Source organism: Callithrix jacchus, chromosome 8, assembly GCF_049354715.1.
Source record: "Callithrix jacchus isolate 240 chromosome 8, calJac240_pri, whole genome shotgun sequence".
Lineage (NCBI taxonomy): Eukaryota > Metazoa > Chordata > Mammalia > Primates > Cebidae > Callithrix > Callithrix jacchus.
This window is the reverse complement of record NC_133509.1, coordinates 46,201,915-46,208,459: the sequence shown is the minus strand read 5'-3', so window position 1 is coordinate 46,208,459 and position 6,545 is coordinate 46,201,915. Positions and strand designations below refer to the sequence as shown.

The window sequence follows — 6,545 nt, the reverse complement described above, 5'->3', positions numbered from 1 at the left end:
CAGCCTGGGCAACACAGTGAGACTCCTAACTCAGAGACACCATCTTGCTCTGTTGCCCAGGCTGGAGTACAAAAATAGCTCACTAGAACCTCAAATTGCTGGGCTCAGCCAACTGAGTAGCTAGTACTACAGGTGAATGCCATTACACCTGGCTAATTTTTAAATTTTCTGTAGCGATGGGGGGCTCTCACTATGTTGCCCAGGCTGGTCTTGGACTCCTGGCCTCCCAGAGTGCTGGGATTACAGGTTTGAGCCAATGTACCCAGCCATGTATGTACTCTTGTGTTTGGTTTCTTTAGCTCAACATATCTATAGTTTGAATCATTGAATGTATCAGTATTTTCTGGCTAATGAGCATTTGTTTCTAGGTTTAGGCTATTAATAAAACTGCACTAGTTTCTCTTGGATAGATACCCAAGAATAGAACTGCTGAGTCACAGGGTAAGCAACTCAGTTTTCCAAAATAAATGGACCCATTTAAACCACAACAATGTATAAAAGTCAGTCTTTTTTGAAATACATATTTTGGCCAGACACAGTGACTCATGCCTGTAATCCCAGCAATTTGGAAGGTCAGGGCTGGAGGAGTTCTTGAGCTCATGAATTCAAGACCAGCCTGGGCAACGTAAGACCTGAGCAACATAGCAAGACCATGTCTCTACTAAAAAAATTTTATAAATAGCCAGACGCAATGGTGCACACTTGTAGTCCCAGCTACTCGGGAGGCTTAGGTGAGGGAATCACTTGAGCCAGGGAGAATGAGGCTGCAGTGAGCTGTGATAGCTCCACTGTGTTGTTGGAGGGCTGGTCCAGGTTCTTGACTTTTTAGTGCACTAAAGAATTTGTGAGCAAATCCAAAGTAAAAGTAGGCAAAGTAGTTTGTTGCAAAACAAAAGTACGCTCTGATAGCTGGGCCAGTAAGGGCTACTTGAGAATGAGACAGCTCCATCCTACACTGGGGAAATTCCCTTTATGAGCTTATGTAATTATTCATTAAAGGGTGGGAATGTGTGTTGCTGTGAAGCATGTGGGAGGGCTTCTGGATGCACACACTATTGCTGTACATGACTGTATGTACATTACATGTCTTATTAGCATTGTAATTCTCCAGGGGTGTGTTTTTACTGTTAAAATGAGCATAGGTCAACGTAAAGACACCCACCAAGGGTTTCTGTGCCTGCGCAAGCTCAGGGATTTTCCCCTTTTGCTCTTTTTCCTCCTTTCAGCAGGATGTTATGACCACAAGTTCCTGACGTGGGTTGTGCAACAGTGAGCTGTTCTCTCCATCTGTCTTTTTGGCAACTGTCTTGTTCCCCTCTAAGTGAGGCTGTGAGCATTCTACCTGATCCACCTCAACTGCACTCCAGCCTGGTCTACAAAGCAAGACCCCATCCCAAAAGATAATATATATATTTGGGAATAATTTTAGATTTATGGAAAAGTTCCAAATATAGTCCAGAGAGTTCCCATATACCCCTTACCCAGCTTCCCCTAATGCTAACATCTTACAATACCATGGCACATTTGTCAAAACTAAAACCAGCAACGGTAAGTTGATAATTATTATTAATTGAGATGGAGTTTTGCTCTTGTTTCCCAGGTGGAGTACAATAATGTGATTTTGGCTCACCACAACCTCTGCCTCCCAGGTTCAAACAATTCTCCTGCCTCACCCTTCCTAGTAGCTGGGATTACAGGCCTTAGCCACTGCACCCAGCCCAGTAGATCATTATTAACTAAACTCAGGGCTTTATCTGGATTTCATTGGTTTGTCTACCAATGTCCCCTTTCTGTTCTAGGATCTCATCCAGAATGCCATATTGTATTTAGTCATTAGTTATCATTAGTCTTCCCTGGCCAATGACAGTGTCTCAGTCTTTTTCTGTTTTTTGTGACCTTGACATTTCAAGGAGTAGCAGTCAGATATTTTGTAGAATATCCCTCAATTTGGATTTGTCTGATTTTTTTTTTCTGGTGATGAGACTGTGGTTTTGCGTTTTAGAAAAGAATACCACATAAGTATACACAACACATCATATTACAGGTATATAATATCAACTTGACTTGTTACTAGTGATGTTAACCTTGATCACTTGGTTAAGGCAATGTTAGCTAGGTTTCCCCACTGTAAACTTAGTGTTCTTCTCTTTTTAGACTCTCTTTAGAAATGATCACTAATTCCAGCTCACTCTCAAGGGGAATGAGAACTATCTGCTATATTATTTGCAATTTTTCTATAAGGAGGATTTCTTTCTTTTCCCTCCCATTTATTCATAACAATATGAACTTTCTTTTTTTATTTTAAGGAAGAAAGGTGCCAGTTTTATTTAAACACAAAAAGTGCACATAAGCTGTCTACTCATTTTCTTCGCTGTGCAGCCTGGCATTGGGGTTGGTGACTCTGATGGCCAGCTGGGCAGCTCTTTCCACGATGGCTTTGGGGTTCTTGGAGGAAACATTGTCAGCAATCTCAGCACAGTAAGACTTGTTGCACATGAGCAGCACTTCTAGCTCCTTGACGTGGTGGACCAGGAACTTCCGGAAGCCACTGGGCAGCATGTGCTTTGTTTTTTTATTGCTCCCATAACCAATGATAGGCATCAAGATCTGGCCCCTTGAACCTACTACGAACCCTGTTGTCAGTACCTCTGGGTTTCCGCCAGTTACATTTAATTTTGACATACCGGTCTGACTGGTGCCGGATGAACTTCTTGGTTCTCTTTTTGACGATCTTGGGTTTCACAAGGGGTCTAAGGGCAGCCATGATGCCTTTTGGGAAAGAAGCAGCCCCAGGCAAAGGAGAATCCTGGAAGGTTTTCCTGCCCTGGGACTGAAAACTGTTGCAGAGTATCTTCCAATCGCCAACTACGGAGCAAGCTGGGAATGGAATAGGTGCCTCTGCCAGGTTTGCTTTCCCTCCCTTTCCGAAGCTGGCAGAATACTAGGCATTCTCCAGACGCGATCCCAGTAGGTCTGAACTTTCTTTTTCTTTTTCTTTTCTTTCTTTTTTTTTTTTTTTTTTTTTAAGACAATCTCATTCTATTGCCAGGCTGGACTGCAGTGGCGCCATCTTGGCTCACTGCAACCTCCGCCTCCCGGGTTCAAGCGATTATCCCGCCTCAGCTTCCTGAGCAGCTGGGACTACAGAAACATGCCACCACACCCAGCTAATTTTTGTATTTTTAGTAGAGATGGGGTTTCACCATATTGGCCAGGTTGGTCTCAATCTTTTGACCTCGTGATCCGCCTGCCTCGGCCTCCCAAAGTGTTGGGATTACAGGCATAAACCACTGTGCCCGGCCCTTTTTTAATTTCTTTTTTTGTTTTGAGACATTCTCACTCTGTGGTCCAGGCTGGAGTACAGTGATGCAATCCTGGTTCACTGCCACCTCCGCCTCCCAGGTTCAAGTGATTCTCCTGCCTCAGCCTTATGGGTAGCTGGGACTACAGATGCACACCACCGTGCCTGGCTAATTTTTTTATTTTTGCAGAAATGAGGTCCCGTCATGTTGACCAGGCTGGTCTCAAACTCCTAACCTTAGGTGATCCGCCCACCTCGGCCTCCAGAAGTACTGAGATTACAGGTGTGAGTAATCATGTACCTCACCTGACCTATGTGAGCATGTTTTTACTTTTTTTTTTTTCCAACTTTTATTTTCAGGGGTACATGTGCAGGTTCGTTACATGGGCAAATTGCATGTCACCCAGGTAAGGATCATAGAACCTGATAGGCAGTTTTCTGATCCTCACCCTCCACCCACCCTCCACCCTCAAGTAGGCCCCAGGGTCTGTTGTTCCTTTCTCTGTGTTCATGTGTACTCAATGTACTACTCAACTCCCACTTAAGGAGAGAATATGCAGTACTTTGCTTTTACTTTATACTTTGTTACTCAGTTTTTACCTAATTTTGTGGCCCAAAGCTTTATTTTTTACCTTTCATATTAAGGCTTATTAACTACCTCTAATCTTTTGTATGATATGAAATATATAACTTAAGCTCCTTTTTTTACATACACATATCTAATCGCCTTAGGATTGTTTATTGAAAAGACCATTTTTTTCCTTACTGAATTGTAATTGTAGAGTTCATTGTAAATCAGGCAACTCTATGTGTGGGTCTATTTCTTTTCTTTTTCAAAACAGAGTCTTGCTCTGTTGCCAGGTGCCAGGCTGGAGTGCGGTGGCACAATCTCGGCTCCCTGCAATCTCCGCCTCCTGGGTTCAAGCAATTCTCCTGCCTCAGCCTCCTGAGTAGCTGGGACTACAGGCGCGCACCACCACGCCCAGCTAATTTTTGTATTTTTTAGTAGAGACGGGGTTTCACCATGTTGACCAGGATGGTCTTGATCTCTTGACCTCGTGATCCGCCCACCTCGGCCTCCCAAAGTGCTGGGATTACAGGCGTGAACCATTACGCCCGGCCGTGTGGGTCTATTTCTGAACTCTATTCTGTTTCATTGATTTCTATCACCAATACCACAGCATATTAATATGTATATGTATATTTATCTTTATAAAACATCTGTTTCTGGTAGTGTTAAGTCTCCAACTTCTTCTGAGTTTTATTGCTATTCTAGGTCTTTTGTTGTTGTTTTGCTTTGTTTTTGAGATGGAGTTTTGCTCTCATCCCCCAGGTTGGAGTGCAGTGGGGCAATCTTGGCTCACTGCAACCTTCTCCTCCTGGGTTCAAGCGATTCTTATGCCTCAGCATCCTGGGTAGCTGGGATTGTAGGCGCCCACCACCGCACCTGGCAAATTTTCACATTTTTGGTAGAGATAGGGTTTCACCATGTTGGCCAGGCTGATCTCAAACTCCTGATCTCAGGTGATCCGCTTCAGCCTTCCAAAGTGCTGGGATTACAGGCGTGAGCCACTGCATCTGGCCATAGCTATTCTAGGTCTCTTGCATTTCCATACATTTTAAAATCAGCTTTGTAGTTTCTATTTTTAAAAGGCTTGTTGGGATACTGATTAGGATTATAGTTCATCTACAGATCAACATGGGAAGGGCTGACATCTTAACAATACTGAGCCAGTCTATTAACATGGTATAGCTCTTTATTTAGGTCTTTCCCTCACCAATGTTCTCATAATTTTCAGAGTAGGGATCTTGCGCATCTTTTATTAGATTTATTCTCATGTGATTGAAGTTCTTACTGCTTTTGTAAATTATGTGTATATATATAATTTACAAAAATATATATATTTGTATATTTAAATATATATTTGTATATCTTTAAATATGTTTATTTAAATCAGGCTGTCTCCCAAACAAGAATAGGTTCAGAGAGACTCCCAAATTATATTTTTAAAATCTTGTTTTCCAAGTGTTGTTTCTAGTAATACCTATTATATAGTGTTTTTATATCCAATTATCTTGCTAACTTCATTTATTCTAATAGCTTATATAGATTCTTTTCTATTTTTAAAAACATTTCCTACATACATGGTCATATCATTTGCAAATAATGAGTTATACTTCTTCCTTCCTTCACATATGTATATACTGTGCTTTCTATATACTGTACATTTCTATTTTCTTTATTATCTTGCCTAATTGCACTGTCTAGAATCTCTAGTACAATGAAAAGCACAGTGGTGATAGTATACATCCTTGCCTCATTCCCAACCTCCAGGGGAAAGTGATTCAACATTGTATTACCAAGTATAGTATAAGCTGTAGTTTATTTATAGATATCCTTTATTAGATTAAGGTAGTTCTATATCTTTGCTGATCTTTGCTGAGAGTTTTTATAATAAAAAGATGAATTTTGTCAAATGCTTTTTCTGCATCTATTGATGTGTTCATGTGGTTTTTATCATTCTGTTGAATTCTGTAGAATTACATTGATTGAATTTGAACCATTCATTACATAAAACTTATAGGAGTCCACTGGCTAGAACTGAACTCCTGCCCTAGGCCCAGCAGACCAAATCATCATGGAGCCACTCATGCTGAAGGTCCATGCCACAAAGCTCAAACTAAGCTTTTTTTTTTCTTTTACTCTAACGTAAGTCGTCATGCTAGTATATCAGACTAAGATCTTTAACTGACCTTCCAAAAAAACAGAAGATGCCTTCAGGATAGTGGTGTCAAAAATAAAAATAAAGAAATCAGGAGAAGAAATAGCCAAATCCTAAAACAGGCCAGGTTAGAGGCATGATATGGAAGTCCTCTCTGCTTTGCCCTTTACAAGAAAAGTAACTAGAATCTGAAATAAAGCTAATTAAGATATTTAAATTTGTTGTAATTTTGGTTTTTGATACTTTCATAACCAGGATAAATCCTACTTGGTCATTAAAGAAAAAAACTTTTTTATCTCACACACTTAACACAGAATACTTCTGTGACCAGATGTGGGGAATTTTTTTCCCCACACACCAAACTGTTCTCCAGCAGACACGAACTGGGTGTTCTATATTAATTTCAATTCTTGCCTGTAATCCCAGCACTTTGGGAGGACAAGGTGGGCAGATCACCTGAGGTCAGGGGTTCCAGAACAGCCTGGCCAACATGGCAAAACCCCGTCTCTACTAAAAATACA

General features: G+C 41.1%; 1 non-coding gene and 1 pseudogene across 1 annotated transcript; both read right to left on the bottom strand.

The window, feature by feature from the left end:
* Positions 1-2,355: 2,355 nt before the first annotated feature.
* LOC118144860 (large ribosomal subunit protein eL32 pseudogene) lies at positions 2,356-2,847 on the bottom strand (annotated as a pseudogene).
* LOC118145384 (small nucleolar RNA SNORA7) lies at positions 2,836-2,974 on the bottom strand. Its single transcript, XR_004730499.3, has one exon. It is a non-coding gene; the product is annotated as a small nucleolar RNA SNORA7 (small nucleolar RNA).
* Between the last annotated feature and the right edge of the window lie 3,571 nt (positions 2,975-6,545).